The 25,210-nt window shown below is 40.0% G+C and overlaps 1 long non-coding RNA gene across 1 annotated transcript in view; it reads right to left on the reverse strand.

Annotated features, from left to right (window-relative positions):
* Positions 1–21,338, reverse strand: part of LOC141375210 (uncharacterized) — a 94,903-nt gene extending 73,565 nt beyond the window's left edge. The window contains exon 1 of the long non-coding RNA XR_012382867.1: positions 20,935–21,338. This is a non-coding gene — a long non-coding RNA (uncharacterized lncRNA). The remainder of the gene's footprint in view (positions 1–20,934) is intronic.
* Between the last annotated feature and the right edge of the window lie 3,872 nt (positions 21,339–25,210).

Consider the following 25,210-nt stretch of genomic DNA (forward strand, 5'->3'; position numbering starts at 1 on the left):
TTTAGTCCTGAAATAAAACAAGCGTGCATATGGTCAATAGGTTGCATTAAATGTGCAAGATGCCAGGATGAAAACGCTCAACCACTCTCAAATGGTTCCAAACTTGTATGAGACTCTTTCCTCTGCAGATATATTGAAGAAAGCTGAAAACCAGTAACCATCGACTCCCAAAGTACGACAAACAAATACTATAGAAGTCAATGGTTACAGGTTTTCGACATTTTTCAGAATATCTTCTTTTGTGTTCAACACGAGAAAGAAACTCATAAATGTGAAGAAACAAGTAAATGATGCCTGAATTTTCATTTTTGGGTGAACTATCCCTTTAAATTTGGTTTTCAGTCCTGAAATATAACCACCTGCTCAATATGTTGCATAACTATAAATGTGCAAGATGCCAGGATGAAAGCGTTCAACCACTCTAAAGTGGTTGCAAACCTGTATGAGTTTCTTCTGTTGAATTTAAAAACCGGTAACCATTGGCATCTATAAAATAAAAGCCATAATAAAATCCTATGGAAATCAATGGTTACAGGTATCATAATTTTTCAAAATATCCTCTTTTGTGTTTAATAGAAGAACTTCAAAAAAGTAAGGAAAAAAGCAAAGGGTGAATAAAAAAATGACTTGTATAATAATATTTTTGAGTGAACTACCCCTTTAAATGTGTTATTTGCCAAATGCATGTAGTTGTTTAACTATTAAATGTGTTTGCATAATGGAAATACCTGTAATAACAATATTAATAGTAAGGAATTATCACACATTGCATCATAAAAGCATGTGAGTGTCAGAAATATGATGTGCAGGGAAAAGCGCCTGATGGAATATTATCATTCCCAAAAGTTTCTCTCCCTCTCCGCTCGGCCTCTCTAGCCTGTGGCGCCCGAATCACCAGGGCGTTTTTTCCATCCCATTCATGGTCTCAGCTAGCAGAGCGAAAGGGAGACGAGAGGAGAAAGCTAGAGGCTACACACACACACACACACACACACACACACACACACACACACACACACACACACACACGCCTTGGAAATCAAGGTGGAAGGAGAGCATGTGACGTCCTTTGGTGCAAATTTGACCTAGGAGTCTCATTGGCCACAATCATGAGGACATGGCAGGCGTACAGTCATGGGATTGAAACTTAATCTGAACAATGACGGAGTGGGTTATTAAACAAAATGCTCCGCTTGGTTTTGGGGGAGGGGATGGGAGAGTAGTCCAGTGGTGTCTCAGATTGCATGTAAAGCACACACACACACACACACACACACACACACACACAGCTAGGGATCTAATAATAAAAAAAGTGGTCATGTGCATCCAGTGTTAAGTAATTAGGTCATATGATTATATATCGTCCATTATTTCTATGCAAATGTTCAGGTATTGCATCAAAATGTGCATAAAATCTTACATTTTAATAAAAGAAACTTGATCAAACTTTGCTAGGTGAGAAGAAAGCAAACAAAGAAACACAAAAAAACAACAACTTTAAATTAAACAACTTTATATAAGTGAAGTTTATTCATAAACAAATTTCGAGAGGATCACTTGCTTATGATTGTTCACAGCTGTTCCAGCTATAGCTAATGACTGATTATGCTATCAGACGATCCTTAACTCACTATAAATAACCAGACTTTTTCTCATCTCAATATCTTCGTCTTGAAGAAACCCCCCCCCCCCCCCCCACCCAACCCTACTTTCCCTCCTTTCAAACGGGCGTCACGGTGGCCAGCGATTAGCGCTGTTGCCTCACAGCAAGAATGCCCCTGGTTTAATTCCTTTCCAAACCAGACAGCATTTCTGTGCGGAGTTTCGCTCGTTCTCCCCGTGGTCGAGTGGGTTTTCCCCGGGTCCTCCGGTTTCCACAGTTCAAAATCAAGCACTCTAAACAATTAATCCAAATACATAAGCTAAACTCTGAGTACACCTATCAGCATACATATCCGACACTTAGCTACAACAAGCAAGAAGGGGAGTCATCGAGATCTACCTGAGCTCAAACTCCCCTCCCGCCTTGCAACGGGAGGGAGCCCAGGGCTCGAGGATCTTATAAGCTCAGGGCTCTCTCCCGGGACAGCACGCCAAACTAGCTTTACTATCAATTAGGGATGTAACGGTATCAGAATTTCACGGTACGGTAATACCTCGGTATGAATGTCACGGTACGGTATTTATTGAATCATTTACAGGAAAAAACAAAACTTATGAAAATACTCCAAAAAAGTGCCAAAAGTGTCAATGACATACAAATTAGCCATCTATCTGTAAGCTTTGAAACAGGAACTTCAATTTTAATAACAAAAAATATTAAACCATGTAAAAAAATAAAGTTTCAATTTAGTATTGTTGAAAACTCATCACATTCAACATTTAATCACTCACTCACTTAGATAGAGATGGGTTTAAAGGAAAATTATCATATAAATATAATCTGGTAAAAGCTGGTATCTCTGGGTATTTACAATGTCCCCTGCAACAGAAAAAAACCCCTCTCATTTGGGACTGAGGTTTCTGGGACAGAGAGATATGACTTGGCCTAGGTTGACAGCAGTGGGTAACGTTGTGCATTGTCTTTCCCCCACTTGAGAGGACAAACCATGAGTAAGATAGAGGTCTCATGTCTGCATCAATCTGAACAGATCTGAACAGTGTGCTGACAACACCGCTATTCAGTACGCGCGCGACAACACAGCTGATAAGAACTCGCGCGACAACACAGCTGATAAGAACTCGCGCGACAACACCGCTATTCAGTACGCGCGTGACAACACAGCTGATAAGAACTCACGCGACAACACAGCTGATAAGAACTCGCGCGACAACACCGCTATTCAGTACGCGCGCGACAACACAGCTGATAAGAACTCACGCGACAACACCGCTATTCAGTACGCGCGCGACAACACAGCTGATAAGAACTCACGCGACAACACCGCTATTCAGTACGCGCACGACAACACAGCTGATAAGAACTCGCGCGACAACACCGCTATTCAGTACGCGCGCGACAACACAGCTGATAAGAACTCACGCGACAACACCGCTATTCAGTACGCGCGCGACAACACAGCTGATAAGAACTCGCGCGACAACACCGCTATTCAGTACGCGCGCGGCGACAACACCCGCTTTAGAGTTTTCCAGCTCTTTTTCATCGCCGCTTCTAACAGCACACTCCATTTCCGCATTACTGGATCTGTAGCGACAACAGACCGCAAGGGATGATGGTCAAGCATGGGCTGATGGGAATTGTAGTTTTCGCTACCTCCCGTTCGCTTTATTCGCCTAAGCAAATTTTCTCAGAAGACCTATAGTTGTACCGAGTCATGCGACTTCGATAATATCGGAAAAAATTAATATTGCGGTATGACGGTATTTACAATACCGTTACATCCCTACTATCAATCATATATCAGTATGATATATGATATTATACTATCATATAATATCAATGATCTGTTACTTTATGAAAAATAAATGTATAGTTTGCATCAAACAAAAATGAAGCATTGCAGTAAGAAATATTTATTTGGTACTGCTGTTTTTATATGCATGTCAATTTAATAAATAATATTTCTGCTACAAAACGAACAAAAGATTATAATAAATAATTAAATTCAATGCTGAAAGCTGCAAAGCAGTCATCAGTAACTAAATTAAAAAATAATATACACCTCAAAAAAAGAATAGACAAAAGAAAGTAAGTAAAGTCTCACTTCTATCACTCTTTAAAAGTTTTGGTTTTCAGTTTGTGTCAATTTAAATGTTCAGTCTGAGCTGATCTTCATTTTCTGTGTTAGTGGAAAAGCAGCCGACCCAATATATGAGCAGGTTGAGCAGGTTTCTTGCGGTGACCACCGGCGCAATACCGCTGTTTGTTATGATGAGCCGCAGTTTCAGTGTAAACTTAGTAAAGGCGAGCTTCTTTGGCGATGATACAGTATTAGATTTGACTTTTAGCGGACATTTGCGCTGATTACGCAGTGAATGCAACGCATCGAGATTCGGGCACCTTCTCTGAAAAGCACGTACTCGATTGATCTCAGCTGGCAGATCTATATCCATCACGTGTCATGATCGCTCTCATCTGCGCCCTCAACTTTAGGTGGAGTTTGCAAACCTGCATGCTTTAAGTTTTTACTCTTCAGCCGTTTGTATTTCCCGTGGTCATTAAAGCTCCTTCCCTGTTATCTGACAGCGGAATACCTTGAGTGATTGACAGCTAATATGAACCAATATAGCGGCAGGGAAGAGCGATTCAGCACGTTTTTACAAAAAAAATCAAAACAGGTCGCACTACAACTATTATCTGCAGTCGCACTAATGCGCCCAAATATATTATGAGGTCGCATAGATTCATTTTCGGGCGCATATGCGACCAAAATGGTCGCAATTTCGAGCCCTGTACTATATAGAACGTACTTTTCTAACGGCCGAGTAATACGTTTAAACTCAAATGCAGTACCTACTGAATAGTAAGCAGTTTCGGACGCAGCCATTGGCTACTAGCACAGACCTATTGCTGTTACTCCGGTCGAAAAAAAAAAAAGCCAAATAGCCTTCTTAACACGTTCCTTGGGAACAGCAAGACATTTACACGCCACTTGAGTCACCCAGTGATAGAAATGTGGACCAAGGCTGTCTGTAGCGGCTCAATGTTACTGTCAATCCAGTGCATATGAACGCAGAGTGCAAATGTGCGTCAACCTGACCTCAAGCCGTGGACCACTCAAAGGAAAGACCTGCAACAGGAGAGGCGGCTTTCTCTGTAATCTCCACTAGCTTTACTCTGCGGCTGTCATCCAATCCCACAGGTCACGGCTGGGGCAGGGCACAGGTGTCACGGGGTCTGTTGCCATGGACTCAAAGAACACATGTTTTTATATAGACAGGAGACGAGTGTGAGTGTGCACTTGTGTGTTGATGTTATGGAAAGGGCAGCGTCATGAGAATGTTCCTGATTGAACTGGGCTTCCGTGTGTGTGTGCGTCTGGAAAAACGTAAAAAGCCTGAACGCAAACGTGTCAGCTCTGGTTAAAATGCTTTCTCTCTGTGTGTGTGTGTGACTGTGTGTGCATGTGTGTGAGTGTGTGTGTGGCGGGCTGTCATTCGTTCCAAGCCGTTCCCCATGGCCACTGGCTGTTTTAAGTGACAGGCCATCAGCGCTGAGGTCACTGGGTGAAATGAGAGGTGCAACCGAGGCTGAGTGTAAGACTTCACAGAAAGCCGTACAATGATCAGAGTGCAGTGTGAGGGGAATGTGACACACTAAGATGGACTCGTATTGTGACATAAAACTAGCTTTTTACATTTTTTGAGGGGAGTAAAATGAAGAAAAGGTACTTGATGGAGAATATACTCTGTATTCCTGTCACACTTTACAATACGGTCTCATTAGTTAACCTATTTACTAACGTGAACTAATAATGAACAATACTTGCACAGCATTTATTAATCATAGTTCAACATTTACCAATGCATTATTTACATCCAAATACAGGCTTGTTGACATTAGATGCACTGTGAGTCACAGTAACAACTGTATTTTCATTAACTAATGTTACTGTAATAACTGTATTGTTCATTGTTTGTTCATAATACAACTAGTTGAGAAGTGTTACCTGTATTCCACATGCCAGATCTACTCTTTAACATGTTGCAACACAATGTTGAGTCAAATACTAGCCGGCAAAAACTAGCCGGCAGCTAGCTCTCTGCAACTCTCACATGGTCGCCCACTGAAGCTAAGCAGGGCTGCGCCCGGTCAGTACCTGGATGGGAGACCACATGGGAAAGCTAGGTTGCTGCCGGAAGTGGTGTTAGTGAGGCCAGCAGGTGGCGCCCAACCTGCGGTCTGTGTGGGTCCTAATGCCCCAGTATAGCAACGGGGACGCTATACTACTCAGTGAGCACCGTCTTACGAATGAGACGTTAAAGTCCCGACTCTCTGTGGGCGTTAAAAATCCCAGGATGTCCTTCGAAAAGAGTAGGGGTTTAACCCCGGCATCCTGGCCAAATCTGCCCACTGGCCTTTGTCCATCATGGCCTCCTAACCATCCCCATATTCCAATTGGCTTCATCGCTGTCTCCTCTCCTCCAATCAGCTGGTGTGTGGTGTGCGGTCTTGGCCAAAATGGCTGCCGTCGCGTCATCCAGGTGGAAGCTGCACACTGATGGTGGATGAGGAAATTCCCCCCATTGTGTGTAAAGTGCTTTGAGTGCCCAGAAAAGCTCTATATAAATGTAAGGAATTATTATTATTATTATTATTATTATTATTATTAAATATGGACAAACCCAGCCACAGGGTTAAAAAGTGTCATTTTTGTTGATTTTTTTTAATTAACCCATCTTTAAGGTTTGACCATACTTGACCCAAAATTGGTTTATGACAATCCAACATTTTTAGAGTGTAGTTGGTGATGACACATTGTAAAGAAACCCTACACAAGTCGATCTGTAGTCCAAAACTGTTGTACTGGGTGTTTCGACACTGTTTAAGCCTGGTTTATACTTCTGCGTCAAGTGACTGGCATAACCCACGGCGCATGCAACACGCGTGGCTGTGCATTTATACTTCTGCGCGCTGTCTCTGTTGGTCTGCATTAACACTTCTGAAACGCTAGTTGGCAGTGAGGTGTAAATGTGTCTCTGCGTTGAATTTCTTTGGTGCTGTTTTGCTTTTCCTGAACACTTCCGGGATGTACAAATGGCTCAAACTCGCTCATTTTGAGGCAGGATTCGGCGGACGTGCAACAACTTTAACTATGAGGTAAACACAAAACAAAACTTTCCATCCGGAGATCCTTCACGGGACTCCACACTTGTAAACAATCGCTCCATCAGGCTCGCACCATTCATGCGGCTCTCTGCCCCGCCCAGACTCGTCAGCGTTACCAAGCCGACCAATCACAGAGCTTGCGCTACGCGTCAGCGACGCCGACGGCCACAGCGAAGGGCTATGCGTCAGCGCCGCAGCATACGCTGGCGTTTGACGCTGAAGTATAAATCAGCCTTAAATTACAGCATTATATAGTTGCTAGGTGTTCCAGTTTGTTGCAATGGCATTGTTTGATGGTTGCTAGGGTACTGAGATAAGCAGGTTATTACTGGCAAAACTGTTGCTCTATCTCTTCAAGATTGGGAGAACCAGACTGAGGGTATACTGTGAACACATGGCTTAATGAGGGACCAAACAAGGCACAGGTGAGCGTAATAAAGTAGCAAATGAGCAACTACAGAAACAAACATACAACAGGAACAATGGAAATACAGGGAGCAAAAAACATTTAGACCTGTTAGCAACCAAATAGAATTTTCAAGTCAGGTCTAAAATCCAGCAATCAATAGTTGCCAGGTCTTCCAGTTTGTTGCAATAGAATTGTTTGTTGGTTGCTAGGGCACTAAGAGAAGCAAGTTATTATTGGCAAAACTGTTGCTTCGTCTCTCTCTGAGATTTTCACACTCATTTAATTGTCCATCAGGCAAAAACTTTATGAGAAAAGCAATGGCCCGCCTCAAAAATATATGCAGCTTGAAAAATCAACACAAATTTGTGCTGGACGCGAGTAGCAGGGATTCACTGTAACCCACAGGCACATCAATGAGCCGTCACAGTGTTGAGAACAGGCAAGCACTTTTCTCGGCCCTCTCACCACAGTAATGCACGGTTATTTAAATAGAGCTGTCACACTTGGTGTGTCATGCATCAAAATGGCCCCCCGGGGAACACAGGAGAGCCTGTCTGACCTTTAACCTTGCTGCCACTCAGCCAATCAGTTAAGTGTGCCGCTTCATATGCCGCGGCATCATGAGAGTGTTCCGATAATGTTCGATGAAGGGGAAGTCCTGACCTTACGGATGCAAAAAGCAAGATTTGTTTTTTAGTCTGCATGGTAATCAGGAGAGGAGGAACGGTAGTTGATGCATTCAACAATTAGGCTGCCAGAACGATGATGTAACAAAACAAATGTTGCTAATATTAGTCAATATATTTGTGCATGTGTTCATTTCTGATATTTACAGCATAAATGAGCATAACAAATCTTTCTTTTAAGTTAACATTTTAAAAGGAGGAGGTCCGGTGTCCTGCATTTTACCTTTAACCCTAATCAAACACACCTGAACAAGCTAATTAAGGTCTTACTAGGTATACTTGAAACACCCAGGCAGGTGTGGTGAGGCAAGTTGGAGCTAAACCCTGCAGGGCACCGGACCTCCAGGAATGAGATTGGTGACCACTGATATATATTAACCTTTTAAGGCCCAAGGTGTTTTTTTACATGTATTTTTATTTCTCTTTGCTGTTTGGGCTTATTGGAACCTAATTATAATAAAAATCTAAGTATCATCTTTTGATATGATGTAGTTTTGGTAGAAAAATGAGGTCCATATATGTTGAATTTTGGTCTGAATTTCCATAAAACACTTTCCTGACTCTTTTTTAATGCATTAATAACACATACATATATTTTGAACATGTTTTGAGTACCAGAGAGTATGAGAGTAAAATAAAAATAATAAAAATGTAATAAAATAATTAAATGAATGAAAAGAAAAAAATCATACAAAATTAAAATAAAATATAAAAATAAAAATAAATAAAAATAAAATATTAAAATAAAATAAAATTAAGTAAATTAAAATAAATAAATACATATATTAAAAAAGATTATAATCAAATATTTAATAAGTTAACATTTGAAAAAAATAAAATAAAAACATTGAGGACGATATAAGTGTTAAAATGCAAACTTGTTTCTGCATTTTAGCCGACAAAAAAAAAAAAAAAAATGATGATGAATTGTCTTCTCTGCAAAACTCTATTTACAACATCTGTGGTCTCGGTGTTTACCTCTTTCTAATGCAAAACCAGAATATCACCAGATATCTTTTGCAAACATTTTTGGTGCCACATTAGCTTAATAAACAGCAACCTATTTTTTTTATTGTTTCCAGTCTCTTCATTTCTCTCGCTCTCTCTCTCTCTCTGCCCGTGGCTCGAGGGCCATATTCCTGGCTCGTTACTAGGTTTCACAGACAGTATAATTTCAGCCTGACACCGCCTCAAACGAACGGCTGTCAAGCCCTAGCGCCGCCGTGGGGGAACTCATGGGACGTCGTCTCAAAAATGTCACTTTCCCACTTGCCAGCACAAAAAAAAAAAAAAAAGTAAAAGAAAATGAAAGCGAAAAAAAAGCAGCACAAGGCCTGGGAAGCACAGTTTAAACCATGACAGGAAAAATGGACAGCGTTTTGGGAGAAAGAAAATTGCATGTGTGTGTTTTTAAGGTGCGCTGTCCCTAAGAGCTTCACTTAAAATAATGTAGTGAAGTGCTGGTGTGAGAATGACTAGTGTTTGCTGTATTTCAGGCCTCTGTATTGTGTTTGCAAAAAAACAAGTGCTGTTCACCACATTTCACTGCGTAAATGTGTTCAAATAGATGCATTTAATATCTAATGGAAATGCATTAGTGTTTAAATATACGGTTATCAAATTAAAACACTTTCACAGCAACAAGACACCATGAGCAGAAGTGTGCAGGGGGTAAAATAAGTGTAAACTTGTGCTCATAAAAACATCATAAAGCAATTTAACAGGATTAATACATATTTTATAGTATAATGCTTTTATTTAATTTTATATAACACGCAATTAAGTGTTTAAAAACAACTACAACATTACTGTAGGATTTAAGCTGAAAAATTGCTGTCATCTTTTAAAATATACTTTAAAAATAAGTTTACTATAGGTAACTATTTATAGGGGGCGAGGCAGTGGTGCAGTAGGTAGCGCTGTCGCCTCACAGCAAGAAGGTCGCTGGTTAGAGACTCGGCTGGGTCAGTTGGCATTTCTGTGTGGAGTTTGCATGTTCTCCCTGTGTGGCTTTACTCTGGGTACTCCCAAGTCCCACAGTCCCAAGACATGCGGTACAGGTGAATTGGGTAGGCTAAATTGTCCGCAGTGTATGAGTGTGTGTGTGGATTATTCCCAGAGATGGGTTGCGGCTGGAAGGGCATCCGCTGTGTAAAAACGTGCTGGATAAGTTGGCGGTTCATTCCACTGTGGCGACCCAGGATTAATAAAGGGACACATAACTAACACGCTGGATTTGAGTCAATGGCTCGGTCTATTTCAGTTCCTCAATAGCAAAGCACCCTAATGCACCTTCCTACAACACTATTTTAGACTGGAACACCCATGAATCCACAAAGTGGCGCAAATGGATTTGCTAGTTAAAAAACATGGCGCAAAATGTGAAAAATAGAGTTGCGCTGGTCTGAAAATAGCAACAAATAATGCCAAACATGTGTGTGAATGAGTGTTTGTGGATGTTTCCCAGAGATGGGTTGTGGATGGAAGGGCATCCGCTACGTAAAAACATACAGGATAAGTTGGCGGTTCATTCGCTGTGGCAACCCCGGAATAATAAAGGGACTAAGCCGAAAAGAAAATGAATGAATGAATGAATTTGCTAACATTTGTTAGGTGGTTTTGGATTGAGGTGCTTGTGGATGTTAAGTGAAGAACGGCAGAGGGAAACATTGCATTTGCTAAATTAACGGATTACTATAACAGCGAACATTACAACCCATGCTCATTATGGATATGTATCCAGGTCTACATTTCTGGGGAGAGCGAAATACGCATGTTATAAGTGTACGCTTTTTATAATCTCAAATGTCTCTCACGCCTGCTACTCTTACATAAACCACCAGAGGGCGCGACATACAATTTCCCTGATCTGGCCGATTAAACCACCCATCTCCTTCCTTAAACCCAACCGATAGTGTTTTCAAAAGTAATCTAAAAAACAACAAGGCTGTGTGATATCACAAAGTTGTCAGCCTGTTATTTATTTATTTCAGTTTCATTAAACCTGGTTTCTGGAACCATTCTTAGCTGGACTTAAACCCCGTCATCGCGGCCAACTCCACTCTGCATCCCAAGTACGCCAACGTACACGAAGAGCTACTGTGCAAACAAGCAACACAGGAAAAGCCGTCTGTATGAAAGTAGGTGGTCAGCTGGTAACACAGGAAGGAACAGAAGCCATCGGCAGCCTCATGCTGGCATGTAGTGTGACGAAATGCAGCCATACATACCTCAGGCTACATAATTCATGCTCTCCAGAAATGTAGACAGGGGTACGTATCCACAATGAGCCTGTGTTGCTTTTTATAAAGTGTGATTATGAAAAAAGCTGAAATAATTCATTGTTACCATTAGAGCCTGGCTATATTCACACACTATTGCCACACAACTGTGCTTAAACCAGCCTGATCTCACGAGAAAACGTAAGTATTTTACGTTTTGCCAGTTTAGTGGCTAATTCGTACGAGTTCAGTCATACGAAATTGTACGATTTTTAAAAGGAGGCGTGGCACCTAACCCCACCCCTAAACCCAACCGTCATTGGAGGATGAGCAAATCGTACTAAATTGTACAACCTAGATCGTACGAATTCATACGAACTAGCCTATAAATCGAAAGGTTACGAATTGCCTTGAGATTGTGTTGGTTTAAACCAGGGGTTTTCAAAGTGTGAGGCGCGCCTTCCCTGGGGGGCGCCAGAGCATGTCAGGGGAGGCGCGGAAAAATATTATATAATAAAAATATAATTATTAAGTTTAATTATTATATGTATTTTTATTATATTTAAACATTTCAATTAAACAAAGCTAAAAAAAATAATTCGTCTAAAATAAGAAAACCTTTTTACCCAGAAGGCCATAGCTGTGAATTCGCTTCTGTTTGGCAAGCCCGCCAATACAGGTATATGCCTGCTAATACAATGGATCGGTTTCTGAGACCCCCCCGATTCAAAGCCTTCAAGTTCAGGGCTTAAACCCAAAAGACGACGATATGATGATCAGTATTTGAGTTTAGGATTTACGTGGACAGGACCAGCGGATGAACCACGACCTTTATGTGTGGTTTGTCAAGATATTTTGGCTAATGACAGCATGAGACCCGCTAAACTTCCACTGTTTTGACTGGGATGGACAGTTCTTGGATCTGTTCTATTCATATTGAACCATCATCCGAGTTTTAAAAACGTTATATTAAAATACTCGTTATTACTCTGTAAATAATGGCACTTTCATGCAAATGATGATAAAAGTGAGTTAAGAGTCTGACATCTGTCTGTGTCTTTATATATATATGCTGTGTATATATATATATATATATATATATATATATATATATATATATATGTGTGTGTGTGTGCGTGCGTGCGTGCGTGCGTGCATGCGTGCGTGTTTGGGAGGAGGGGGGCGCCAATGGATAAGTTGTGTCAAAAGGGAGTCCCACTGTCTTAGACTTTGAAAAACCCTGGTTTAAACCCTCTATGAATGTCATTTTTGCATAATAGGTCCCTTTTATAGACAAAGAATAATAACCTGAACTGGATTAAAAGAGCGCAGCATTTTAGAAAAAAAAAACTCAGTGGTTACCTTCACTTTTTCCATCTTCTCCAGCATGGTGTCAGGTGTGTGTGTGTTAACCCACATACCTGCATGTGTGTTTCTGGTGATGTGTTGGGGCTAGTACGCTGACTATGAAGGATCTTGAATCAGTAGAGTGTGAAATCATAGGAAAGAAAGGCCTCCCCTCCCCCTTATTCCTGCCTAAAACAGACGTCTGGGAATAATGACCTCAAACTTGCCCCAGGGGCGCGAGATGATGATGTCACCGTGAGGACAGAATTAGAAATAGGTTAACGGCAAGTGGTTAACCCTCATTGTTCCTGCAGGAAAGGCACAGTGCCTCTGGTAATCTGCCGAACGAGGCGCGCAAGTCCCAAAATGCATTCTCAACATCTGTTAGACCTCTTTCGATTAAAGCACTGTTAAAAAAAAAAAAATGTTATTCCAGTTTAATGTGCAGAGGCATCAGTAAGTAAGCCATTTGTAGCTTGATTTCCTCCAAGTGTAAAAACCTTGACTTGTTTGGTGGCCTCGTGGTGGGTTGTTTGACCAGTTTTATACCTTTAATAAGTAGTTTAAATTCAGTGTTAATAATGTTGTTTGCTTAATTCAGCAACCTGACATATTTTATGTATTGCATTCTGTATATAATCGAGCATGATGAATGATAATCTAGTCGCTAAAGTCAAGCTGATGGCTTGATCAATGCAAAAAAGGTATATGTTAGTCACTGTGGCGCAGTGGTTAGCCCGATTGCCTCACAGCCAGATGGTCAATGGCTCGAGCCCTGTCTGGGTCAGTTGCAAGGTTATTGTAACGAAGGGACTGACACAGAGGGATCCATTTGCAGTATATTTATTGAACACAGTTTAATAAAGACAAGCACACAGATGTAATGCGTGTGCGAACTCACATCAACCACAATAGTGTTACGTAGCAGGGTTGAAGGCAGGTAATCACAGAATGAGAGTTCAGGCATGGGTCAGAGGCAGGCGGCGAATATCAAGGTCGGTGTTCAGGCTAGAGTTTAAGGCAGGCGGCTTGAATCAAAGACGATAATCAGGCTGAGGTACAAGGCAGGCGGCTGGCAGGACGAGGTCGAGGAACAAGGCAAGGTAAGGTAAGCAACGGGAAAGCAGGCAGTGTAGAGAAACGCTCAGTAGTGTTAGCCAGGGCAGAACAAGACTTCGCAATGACTGAGTGTGTGTGTGCTGCTTATAAGCGTGAGCGTGGGTGATCAGGTGGATGCGCTTCAGCTGTGCAGGCTATCAGTGTAAGTGGATGATGTAATGGCTAATAGTCCGGGAATGGTGACCTCTGCTGGCCAGCGAGGGGAATGACTGGGACTGAGTCGTGACAGATATAATAGTTTTGGATTTTTCATTAGTTTTAGTTTCTATTTCGTTTTGACTTTTTGTTTTCAATTTCAGTTGTTTTTAATTAGTTTTAGAGGTAGATTTCTTAGTTTTTTATTAGTTTCTATATTTGTCTTTGTTTTAGTTTAGTATTTGTTAGTTTCAGTATTAGTTGCATTTTTTTTTCTAAATGAGGATATTTGTTAGGTGCAAGATTTAAAATCAACAGGATAAATATTGTATAATAAAAACTCAGTCATACATTTTTTGAAACCTGTATTCAGAGAACACATGAACACTATCACTACCATCTACCCACCCTCAAATTCAAATACAACAGCCAACAAGACAGCAGCCGTACGTACAATATGTGTGCAAGGCTGCTTCTGAGGTTAGACACACAGTAGTGATGGGCAAGGCCAGATTAACCAATGGGCATTGGGCACAAGGGCCCGATCGCGCTTAGATTTTGCCTACTCTTCATCACGAGGAAGACAAGTAGGAATCATTAATAATTGTGTGTATATGGAAGACTCCTAGAACTGGATTAGAGAGGTGTTATCCAAATCATGTGCATTATAAGTTTGTAGAAGTTATACATCAAAAATACCCTTAAATATAAATTTTAGTACTGCTTCAGTGAACTTGAACAAGTATATTAAAAATTCATTAATTACCCCTAGTTTTATTACTAATTTTTTTTTTTCAAAGTGTGCTTTAAATGCTTTAAAAATAAGTTAAATCGTTGTAGACTAGAAAAAAATGTAGTGTATATCATTTATTTAAAAAATGTGGGCAATACATTATAAATTAATTTTATTTAACAACTATTATATGTATATATACACAACTATCTTATTTTTTAATTCAACAATGGGGTGCGGCTATAGGGGGCCTACAAGACATTGTGCCCAGGGGCCTCTGAATTATTCATTCGGGTCTGGTGATGGCAATTTCAGATTTTTAATGCGGATGTTAGGTCTCAACATTATGTAGTCAGCAATAGTAATTTCAGTCAGTGAAAACATCACCATGATCTGAAAAATATCTTACAAGTTTTGCAACCCGACTGAATCATGACTCACTCATGACTCACTTATTTAAATTCCATTACGATTATCTGTTATGAAATAAACTTACGTTTTTCACCACATCCTCTCATTTAAGCCCTCGGTTTACAGAGTGAATGTGTGTAATTCCAAGAGTGTATGGATGTTTCCTAATGTTGGGTTGCAGCTGGAAGGGCATCCGCTGCGTGAAACATATGCTGGACAACTTGGCGGTTCATTCTGCTGTGACTAAGCCGAAGAGAAAATGAATGGTATGTATGGTAGTATTTTCTTTCTGCTGTACATGATCAGACATATTTCATTAGCTCTAATTGGTGCGGTTTCATCGCTGATTGTTCTAGTTAGCATACAAACTCCAGAACCACACAAAAAAACAGTGCTTAGGAGAAAAGCTCCACTAATCGTCTTCATGGTTTCTCACTCATTGTTCCTCTGCTTATACTGGATCCCATACAAGCAACTCGCATTCAGTTCCAGAAAAGAGAGAATGGGGAGGAGAAATAACAGCGTATTTGGCAACAGTTTTTTTCTTCGCCCGAGTCCACAGATATAGGCCGGCCATTGCTGAGATGTTAGAAGGATCGGACGAGAAAAAAAAAAAAAGCAGAGAGCTGGGCAGAAAGAGGAAGGTTTGTGTTTATCAGAGAAGCGGCAGGCCTGGCGTCGGGCCGTTGTCCATGGCTTAAAGGATGTAAATGATGGGGGCATGGTGGGCGCCTGGTCCAGTGCGGCTGGCGGACAACCAGGAGAGGTAGTGCTGAAGACACTGGGATCAGGCAGCACCCATGTGCGTGTGTGTGCTTAGAGAGAGTGCTTTGTAGTGAGGCCAGGCATAGTGTAGGGATAGAAGACAAACACACACCTGCTCCAACACAATGTGAAACGTTGTACATCCCCACAGAATTACATGCTGCTTGAACCCAAATGATTGGGAATATTGTGCTGTATTCACATCCGTGTGAAAAAGAAGTGTGGTTTAAGTGTATTCAGTGTGCACTTGTGTTTATTGAACTGTATGTACTAGGGATGGAAAGATTAACCGATATGTATCGATACGCGGTCATGCGCGTGCACGATGCGAGTGCATCGGTTGAGCAGCAGAGGATGAATGAAATTTTGGAAGCAAATTGAGATGCATCGGTTTTTGCGAGATGCATCGATTTTTCCAAGATACAGCTTATATTTTTAATATAGAATGTATTTTTTATTTATTAACAAGTGTTTTCAACCTGTTTTTGGTGCATAATTTAATCGACCTACATAAAGTAAGCCTTAGCAACGGATTTGCGGATGTGCACACTTTCACTATAACTCAGTGTATCAGGTGTGCGGATGAAGCTAGTGGTGCACCCTCAGAAAGCGCGAGAAGCAAAACAAACATTTTATTTGATTAATTTGACCACCTCGCAGCAAGAAGATTGCTGGTTTGTTATATTTTTATTAGCCTGTTGTTTACAGTGACAGTGATGTTTCAAAGCAGCATAACACTGCTAGTTCACCACCTTAAGCTTTGAATATTCAGTGGCAAAATATATCTTTGTAAAACTTGTTTTGATAGTTGAAAAGTTAAATCACAATTCTTGTTGTGCAATGGCAATCCTTTATGTTGAAAGAGTGCAAATATATATATTTTAATATATATTGCACTTATACATTCTGTTTATCTTGAAAATACTTAAATAATATGTGCTATAGGTTCTAAAATGGCCCTCTACTGTAAACTGACACTCTGGCTCTGAGAGAAAAGCCAGTTTGTAAAAAAGTCTTGGTTTTGCTTGGTTAATAAATAATCAAACTCATTCAATGGCACAGAATCCTCTTTCACATAATCTCATAAACTTGATCTAATTAGTTAGTGCTGAATTATCGCATTGTATCGTGATATGGGTGTGAATCGTATCGTGTCGCATCGCAATATGTCACAAATGTATCGCTAATATATCGGATCGTATTCTTTGTATCGAGATGCGTATCGGATCGGCATTATAGCTTAGATGCCCAACCCTAGTATGTACGCCTGTACAGAATATGTAAACTGTCACTGTTTCACAGGACAGTATTCAGTATATGCAGTGTTTATACAAGTCAGGTGACAGTTTAAACCCTTGAGTGAACGATCCTTTTTCCCCAGTATTGTGACGTACATGCAGCTAAAACAATGCTGAAATTAGAAAACAATGCGGGGAGGTGCATGATTTCGTCTTTGTACATCCACAGGATGTATAGCGATACTCAAACATCTGTAAACATAAAAGGAATTAAAGGATTAAAATGTTACAATGGGGCGAAGCAGTGGCGCAGTAGGTAGTGCTGTCGCCTCACAGCAAGAAGGTCGTTGGGTCGCTGGTTCGAGCCTCAGCTTAGTTGGCGTTTCTGTGTGGAGTTTGCATGTTCTCCCTGCGTTTGCGTGGGTTTTCTCCGGGTGCTCCGGTTTCCCCCACAGTCCAAAGACATGCGTCACAGGTGAATTGGTTAAGCTAAATTGTCCGTAGTGTATGAGTGTGTGTATGGATGTTTCCCAGAGATGGGTTGCAGCTGGAAGGGCATCCGCTGCGTAAAAAAAAAAAAAAAAAAAAGTTAAAGCTGGATAAGTTAGCGGTTCATTCTGCTGTGGCGACCCCGGATTAACAAAGGGACTAAGCCGACAAGAAAATAAATGAATGAAAATGTTACAATAATTATTATTTTCTGCATAAATATAAAAACCACTGCTTCCGTGCTTTCTTTACCTCGGGGGGCTTTTTTCAGCTTATTCATAACAATCTGTATTGGTATAATGTTTTTATTAGCATTATTATTTATATTTTGTTTTAGTAAAAACAAGTTTACTAAAACAGTTTTGGAGACGTCTGAATCACGATATGAGGCATAAGAACAGGACATGTGTTTGGACAGAACCACAACAAAACTTCATTATTATTATTGTTAATTTTTTCACTTGCTTGAAACTAAAACTGAATCTAGAAATAGAAAATAACAAACAAAATTAAATATGTAGGCTAATGGATGTCTTCAGTGGAGTTTCATCATCCCCAAAAGTAAAGGAGTAATGAGAAAAAGTAAAGAAGAGAAAGTAAAGAGGAAGATTGAAGGAGGCTCATTCTTTATCCTCGCACTGCGCTGTTTTCTCGCGAGTGAAGCATTCTTCACTTACAAAGTCTGTCATGTAAAGAGCAAATGTGTCATGGCGCAATGCAACTGATTCTTAAAGGGAATGAGAGATTATACTCTGATTGGTTGAATGCACGTTATGCTCAAAACACACCCAATAACTCATTAAGAGAATAGGCACAACCCTGTTTGAGCATGCGCCGGGCCACAAACTGTATTTTTCAGTCCTTTAAATAGCAAAAGTGGATTCGGACACACCCTAGATCAGTGGTTTCAGCAAGTACCACCTTAGAAAAAAATTGTCTCTCCAAGTACCAACATAATAATAATAATATTGAAGTACAGTAGCATAGTAGACCTAATTTAGTAAAAAAAATAAAATAAATAAAAAAATAACGTGGCAGATTAATTCCTCTCATTAAGAATATTTATTATTGTCAGCCACTTTAAACGTTATAAATAGTTTAGACATTAACGCTGTACTATGCTTACAGAAAAAAATAAACAAAAAGTCAACGTTTAAATTAAAATGTGCTCTTAAAACTTAATTAAAATGGCACTGTTCTTAAAAAAATAAAAAGAAAACTGCTGTACTTAAATCTAAAGTATTAACATAGTAGTAGCCTATTCCTCAAAACCTGGAAATGTTCTGTTTACCCCATTAATATAGGCTATATTCTCATGCATAAACTTTTTGTGAAATTTTTAAATATACAAATTCGTATATATACATGCAACATGTGTCAGAAAAGCAAGTGATTAAACTACCTGTCAACATTGGGATATAAAAATACAGGATACGCCCTAACAACTGTTACAAAACTTGGAGAATACCAATAGAATACATAACAAACATTAGAACATTGTACATACAATAAAAGGTTTAGCCCACTAAAATTAATTTATTAATCAGATCGGTGTTATCAAACGAGTCAAAGGGTTAAAAGTGTGTTCGTTGTTTTACTTCCTCCGCGTTTCACTAGAAGGAAGCCTACGTACCACAGTTTGAGAACCACTGCCCTAGATCATTAAAATAGAGCCCATAGACTGATGCATTCTTAGCAACTTCTTCAGACATGTTCAGTTTTTCAGAGATGTTAGTCCTGATGTATTGGTGTTTGTAGCTCCGCCCACTTTTGGAAAGAGCTCAATCTCATTTAAATTTAAAGCGACAGTCACTACAACTCCAGAATTTGGAGTACAGCCTAAAAGGAGCAGTTTAAAAGAGTTATGCAAAAATTTGGTATATCAAGTTGAAATTAAAAAAAATAAATAAAAAAAAATAAAATAAAATTCACACGTAGTGACTTAGTTTACATATTGTATTGACCTTATTTTAAAATGCGGAAGTTCGCCTGTTTTCGCGATTGTCTTAGAACGTCCGATTCAGTCGCCTATATGGGAGAAATGACAAGGAATAATAAACAGCTGAAAACGGTCAAACTACTAACTCAACAAACAAATGTTTGCATGACTATACAGACCAAGTAGAATAATATAATAAGAAAATATCAAATTGCAACATCAAGCAGCGTAATGAGAAGTTTTTAACGTCAAAAAATGAATGGAAGTGAATGAGACCGGCTCGTCGGCGGAGAATAAGGTGGATGATAGGGTGGGTAATAACAGCATCTAAACCACAGGTGTCAAACTCAGCTCCAAAAGGGCCGCAGCTCTGCACAGTTTATTTCCAACCCTAATTAAACACACCTGATCAAACTAATTGAGTCCTTCAGGCTAGTTTGAAACCTACAGGTAAGTGTGTTGGAGCAGGGTTGGAACTAAACTGTGCAGGGCTTCGGCCCTCCAGGAATTGAGTTTGACACTCTTGATCTAAACACACATGCCATTCCCTTTGGCCATGACAACTGCGTTAAACATCATTATTTCACATTTTACACCGTTTGCAGGCGAAGTGAAAACGGGATGTCCTTATGACACATTTACAGTAAGATATTGTATTTTTGGTCTAAGTAATTGCTAATAGGTGTACTTTGGTGGACTTTTTAAAAGATGAATCAGCAGATGTCCACCTACAATTAAAGCATCAATCGTTGTGCTCTGACTGGAATCTTTTGGGCGGCAGATTAATGTAAACACAGACATCTGATACGAGGTGAAGTGTAAAACAAGCGGGCCACATGCAAAATATGCAGTGCTGGTGGCGCTCCAGGAATGTAATTGAGAGCCACAGCACTAGTCGAAACTGCCAGTTGCTAGTAAAATGAATTGCTTCTCAATCCTGTTCCTGGAAAATGATCAACACCGCTACACATTATTTTTTTTTAGACTCTTCCTAATCAAGCAAACCTGATTCAGATTATAAGCTTGCTTGAAGAGACTCTTGAGTGAGAAATGAATCGGCCAGATAAGGGTGACATAAGTGGGTTTATTTCTTATTTTGTGTAAAATTAGCATTGTAGTTTAATAAATCTGAAAATCAAAGACACGTGTCAGTAATAACTCATTGTAATTCAAATTATATTGTGTTGGAATAAATGTGTACACTTTCTTAAATCAAAAATGTAGATTTATAATATTAATATAATATTAATTAAATCATTTTATTGTTATTGTACAGTGAAACAGATGAATCCATGGTGAGGTAAGTGACGTTATAAAGTACACTGCTGTTCCATTTGAAGAAGTACCCGGCTTGTGTCCTCGAGTCCTCGGGAGTTCGTTCTTCCAAGTCTGAACTTGGCAAGTCTGAACTTCCAAGGACGCAAGTGCGAACTTTGCGTACTTGGTATTGAGAAACAGCCTTTGCAGTCCTCTGAGAAAATACGGTCGCCAAGCAACGACAAACAAGGGCGAGCGCAAAAGAGCCTGGAGAATGGGGAAGGACGCAAACGACCCTTGCACTTTTAGACGCTACAAGCGGCCCATAAAGCAGTAAAAAGTAAAGAACTTCATTCATACCGATAAGATATTTGGGGAAATTGTTAACTTACCTGATATTTTAAGAATTCTGGCGGGGTAAAAGTGGCCCTTCTTGTCATCTGACCATTACCACAGTTTCTATATTCCTGTCTTCTGGGTTTAATTTATCCGCAGACACACAGCCACTCAAGTTAACACATTTGACGGCCTCGACAGCAAATTATGTCTCCTCAAAAAAGTATATGAGAGCGTAGATTTTATTTGACACGGTCACGTCTCACAAACGTAATACATATGACCGCCGTGGCCACCGCTGAGGCGAGCATTTGCGCTCTTCAGATGACCTGCAGACTCGCGAGTTCAGTGAAAAAGGTATCATTTTGCTTAGTCCAAACGGTCCTGAAGGGCGAGTGTCCTGCTGAGTTTAGCTCCAACTTGCTTCAACTGCAAAGCCATATGAGCTTGATTAGCTGGTTCAGGTGTGTTTGATTATTGGCGCTAAACTCTCCAGGACAGTGGACTGTTGGACACATGTGTAAAGTGAGGACAATTTATACTTTGTAAATCCCAGTAACAGAAACATTTTTGAAATAAATAAATAAATAAATAAAAATATCCCATGACTTACATCACTAGTAGCCTATATGGCTGGCAATGCCTTCATAAACGTAAATAGTGTAACATACAATACAAATCTGCAAAATTCAATGTTATATATAAATGCACATACTGTATATGTACTTATAAATATACATATTAATGTATAGACATCATAAATGCATCATTTAAATAAGCAGAACTGAAATTAATTAGTTGTTGTACTGCTTCATCTTTATCTCGTAATTCTCATATTATTGACTTTTGTCTCACAATCTTAGATAAAAAAAAATAAAAAAATAAAAACATTTGACAAGGAATCCTGTCATCCTCAGATTAAAAAAAATAAATTGTTTATACACTCACCGGCCACTTTATTAGGTACATCTTACAAGTACCAAGTTGGACCCACTTTCGCCTTCAGAGCTGCTTAAATCCTTCGTGGCATAGATTCAACAAGGTACTGGAAATATTCCTCAGAGATTTTGCTCCATATTGACATGATAGCATCACGCAGTTGCTGCAGATTTGTTGGGTGCACATCCATGATGCGAATCTCCCGTTCCACCTCATTCCATATGTGCTCAATTGGATTGAGCTCTGGTGACTGCGGAGGCCATGTGAGTACAGAACTCATTGTCATGTTCAAGAAACCAGTCTGAGATGATTCACGCTTTATGACATGGTGTGTTATCCTGCTTGACTAGCCAAGATGGAGACACTGTGGTCATAAAGGGATGGACATGGTCAGCCAAAATACTCAGGTATGACACTCGTTGACACGATGCTCAATTGGTACTAATGGGCCCAAAGTGAGCCAAGAAAATACCCCCCACAGCACCACCATCACCAGCCTGAACCATTGATAATACAAAATCATAGTAATACATATTTCATTTTGTGGTTACTAATGTTTAAAACAAAAACCATAGTAAAACTATAGTTCATTTTGTGGTTTATGGTTTAATAGTTAGGCATTTAAATCACACTTTAAGCTAAATACTAGTAGCCTACCATGAAAAATATATAGTAATATATGGTGTTCTGTCATAATGGTAAGAGACATCATTCATTCATTTACTTTCTTGACGGCTTAGTCCCTTTATTAATCCGGGTTCGCCACAGCGGAATGAACCGCCAACTTATCCAGCACGTTTTTACGCAGCGGATGCCCTTCCAGCCGCAACTAAAAGGCATCAGTGATTAGAAATTAGTTATTAAAACTATTATGTGTAGAAATTATGTGTAAAAATACGTTAAACAGAAATTGGGGGGAAAATATACAGGGGGGGCTTATAAATCAGGAGGGCTGATAATTCTGATTTCAACTGCACATCACAATATAGGGGAAAAATGCAGACTTAACTAGCATTTCATGCTGACTTTAAGGTTTTCAAGTGGCATAGTGGTAACTTTTTTGACGTTTTTAATCTGCTTGTGGCCCAATTATCAGTTCTGCTTTGTATCAAATAACACAGACCGTGATGACACAAACAGTCGCAGGGCAAACAGACCTCCCTTGAGAGAACTTACAGTAGACAAGTTATTGTCACTGTGATCTGTCAGTGGACCCGAGAAGAACCAGAGGGCCTAAACCTCAAAGACAGATCAAGAAGTCTCTTCGGTCTGAAAGAGAGACCGAGCAAAAGGAGGGGGGAGGGTAGCAAGCGAACTAAGTGAAGCTGACAGAATGGCTAAAAGGAGGAGAAAAGGCTGTGAGTGTTAATTACAAACACCATGCTGAAAGAGAGAGACAGAGATGAGGAAATGGATTGAGTCAATCATGGAAGATGGCCCTATTTAAAAGGATAAAGAAGATAGGAGGTGGAAGAAAAAAACTTCAATTAGTATGAGCCATCATTCACATTGGGAGGGTGAAGAAGATGGGATAACAAGGACAATTTGGGGGTGATTTTGCCACATCAATCTAAAAAAAAAGAAAGAAAAAAGTTTGGATCTATTCACATGTGTGTATAATGAAAAAAAAAACAGCTTAAACCAGCCTAGGCTGGTTGGCTGGTTTTAGCTGGTCGACCAGGCTGGTTTTAGAGAGGTTTTGGCCACTTCCAGGCTGGTTTCCAGCCATGTCCAGCCTGGTCTAAGCTGGTCAGGCTGGGAGATGACCAGCTAAAACCAGCTTGACCAGCTTAGCCAAACTGGGAGTCCAGCCAAAACCAGCTATGTCCAGCTTAAACCAGGCTGGTTTTAGCTGGTCATTTTCCAGCCAGACCAACTAATACCAGGCTGGAAATGGCTCTAAACCAGCCTGGAAATAGCCAAAACCCCTCTAAAACCAGGCTGGTCAACCAGCTAAAACCAGCCAACCAGCCTAGGCTGGTTTAAGCTGGATTTTTCAGCAGGGAAGAAACCGTGATAATTTTATCCAAGGTCATCATACCGTCAGAATCTTACGATCAACAATCTATAAATATAACCAGCTTCTAATGGTACAAACGCAGTAATTTTATTTTTTATGGTCACACTTGTTAAAACAGTCAGCAGAAACACTTTGATTGACATTCTCACTTTGTACGTGTCATCAGAGCGGGAAAGCCCCGCCCATAAGAGACCATCTCTTCCTCATTAGCATAGGACGTTAGTCTTGTTTTTGAATCTGCCACTATACTGACACTAGAGCTGCACAATTAACCGTTAAAAGATCGCGATCTCGATTCGACCCCTAGACCAGGGGTGACCAACCCTGTTCCTGGAGATCTACCTTCCTGCAGATTTCAGTTGCGACCCATATCAAACACACCTGCCTGTAATTATCAAGTGCAGTTCAGGTCCTAATCAATTGGCTGGGTGTGTTTGATCAGGGTTGGATCTGAACTTTGCAGGAAGGTAGATCTCCAGGAACAGGATTGAGTACCCCTGCCCTAGACGATCTTAATCCAGCATTTCTATGATTCTGCCAATCATATTTTCAAGTTCAGGAGAGAAGAAAAGGCGGCTGCACGAGTCTTTTCATTGTTTTACACATGTTGCTCAGTGACATTGACACCTCCAAATGATGTTGAATGAGTCACATACTGTATTTATAAGGTATAATTCACCTAAAAATGTCATTTTTGTCTTCATAAAATGATGTTTTCGCGATCGGGAAATCACACGAGACGTGAGTTGCGGGCGGGTTTTCAGGGCAGGCGCGCGCGCTCTACTTAATGATAGACGCGCACGTCTACTTTAGTGAACAGAACCTCCATATGTTGCGAGTAACAGGTAATACAGTTGTAAATAATATTCAGTTTGTGGCACAGAGTGATCGTTTGGGAGCTGCGCGCGAAGTATGAACAAGCACTTAGCAGTCAAAATGAGACCGAAAGTGTGCACTGATCATTTCGCATTTTAGAGTTATGATTACGGCAAGCATTTGATATGTTTTTTCTTTCATAGCGAACCCACAGTTGTGCATGAAAATAAATGTTTACAATGTCAGTATAACTACTCTAGCCTATATATTGTTGAATGTAATCTGATGACAGATTGCAAGCATTTATCTCAAACATAATAATTCAACATCAGAATTATTATAAGAACAGATCAATATAGAATTATTTATAGAAACCAGAAGACCTACACATAATATTATTATCGATGTTGTGCCACCTGTTTGTTTTTACCATACCTTTATTTTACATCTACAGAATCGTGAGAAAATCGTGATCTTTATTTTAAGCAAAAAAAAATAATTGTGATTCTCATTTTAGCGAGAATCGTGCAGCTCTAGCTGACACATGACAAGACAAA

Source organism: Danio rerio, chromosome 7, assembly GCF_049306965.1.
Source record: "Danio rerio strain Tuebingen ecotype United States chromosome 7, GRCz12tu, whole genome shotgun sequence".
NCBI classification, from domain to species: Eukaryota; Metazoa; Chordata; class Actinopteri; order Cypriniformes; family Danionidae; genus Danio; species Danio rerio.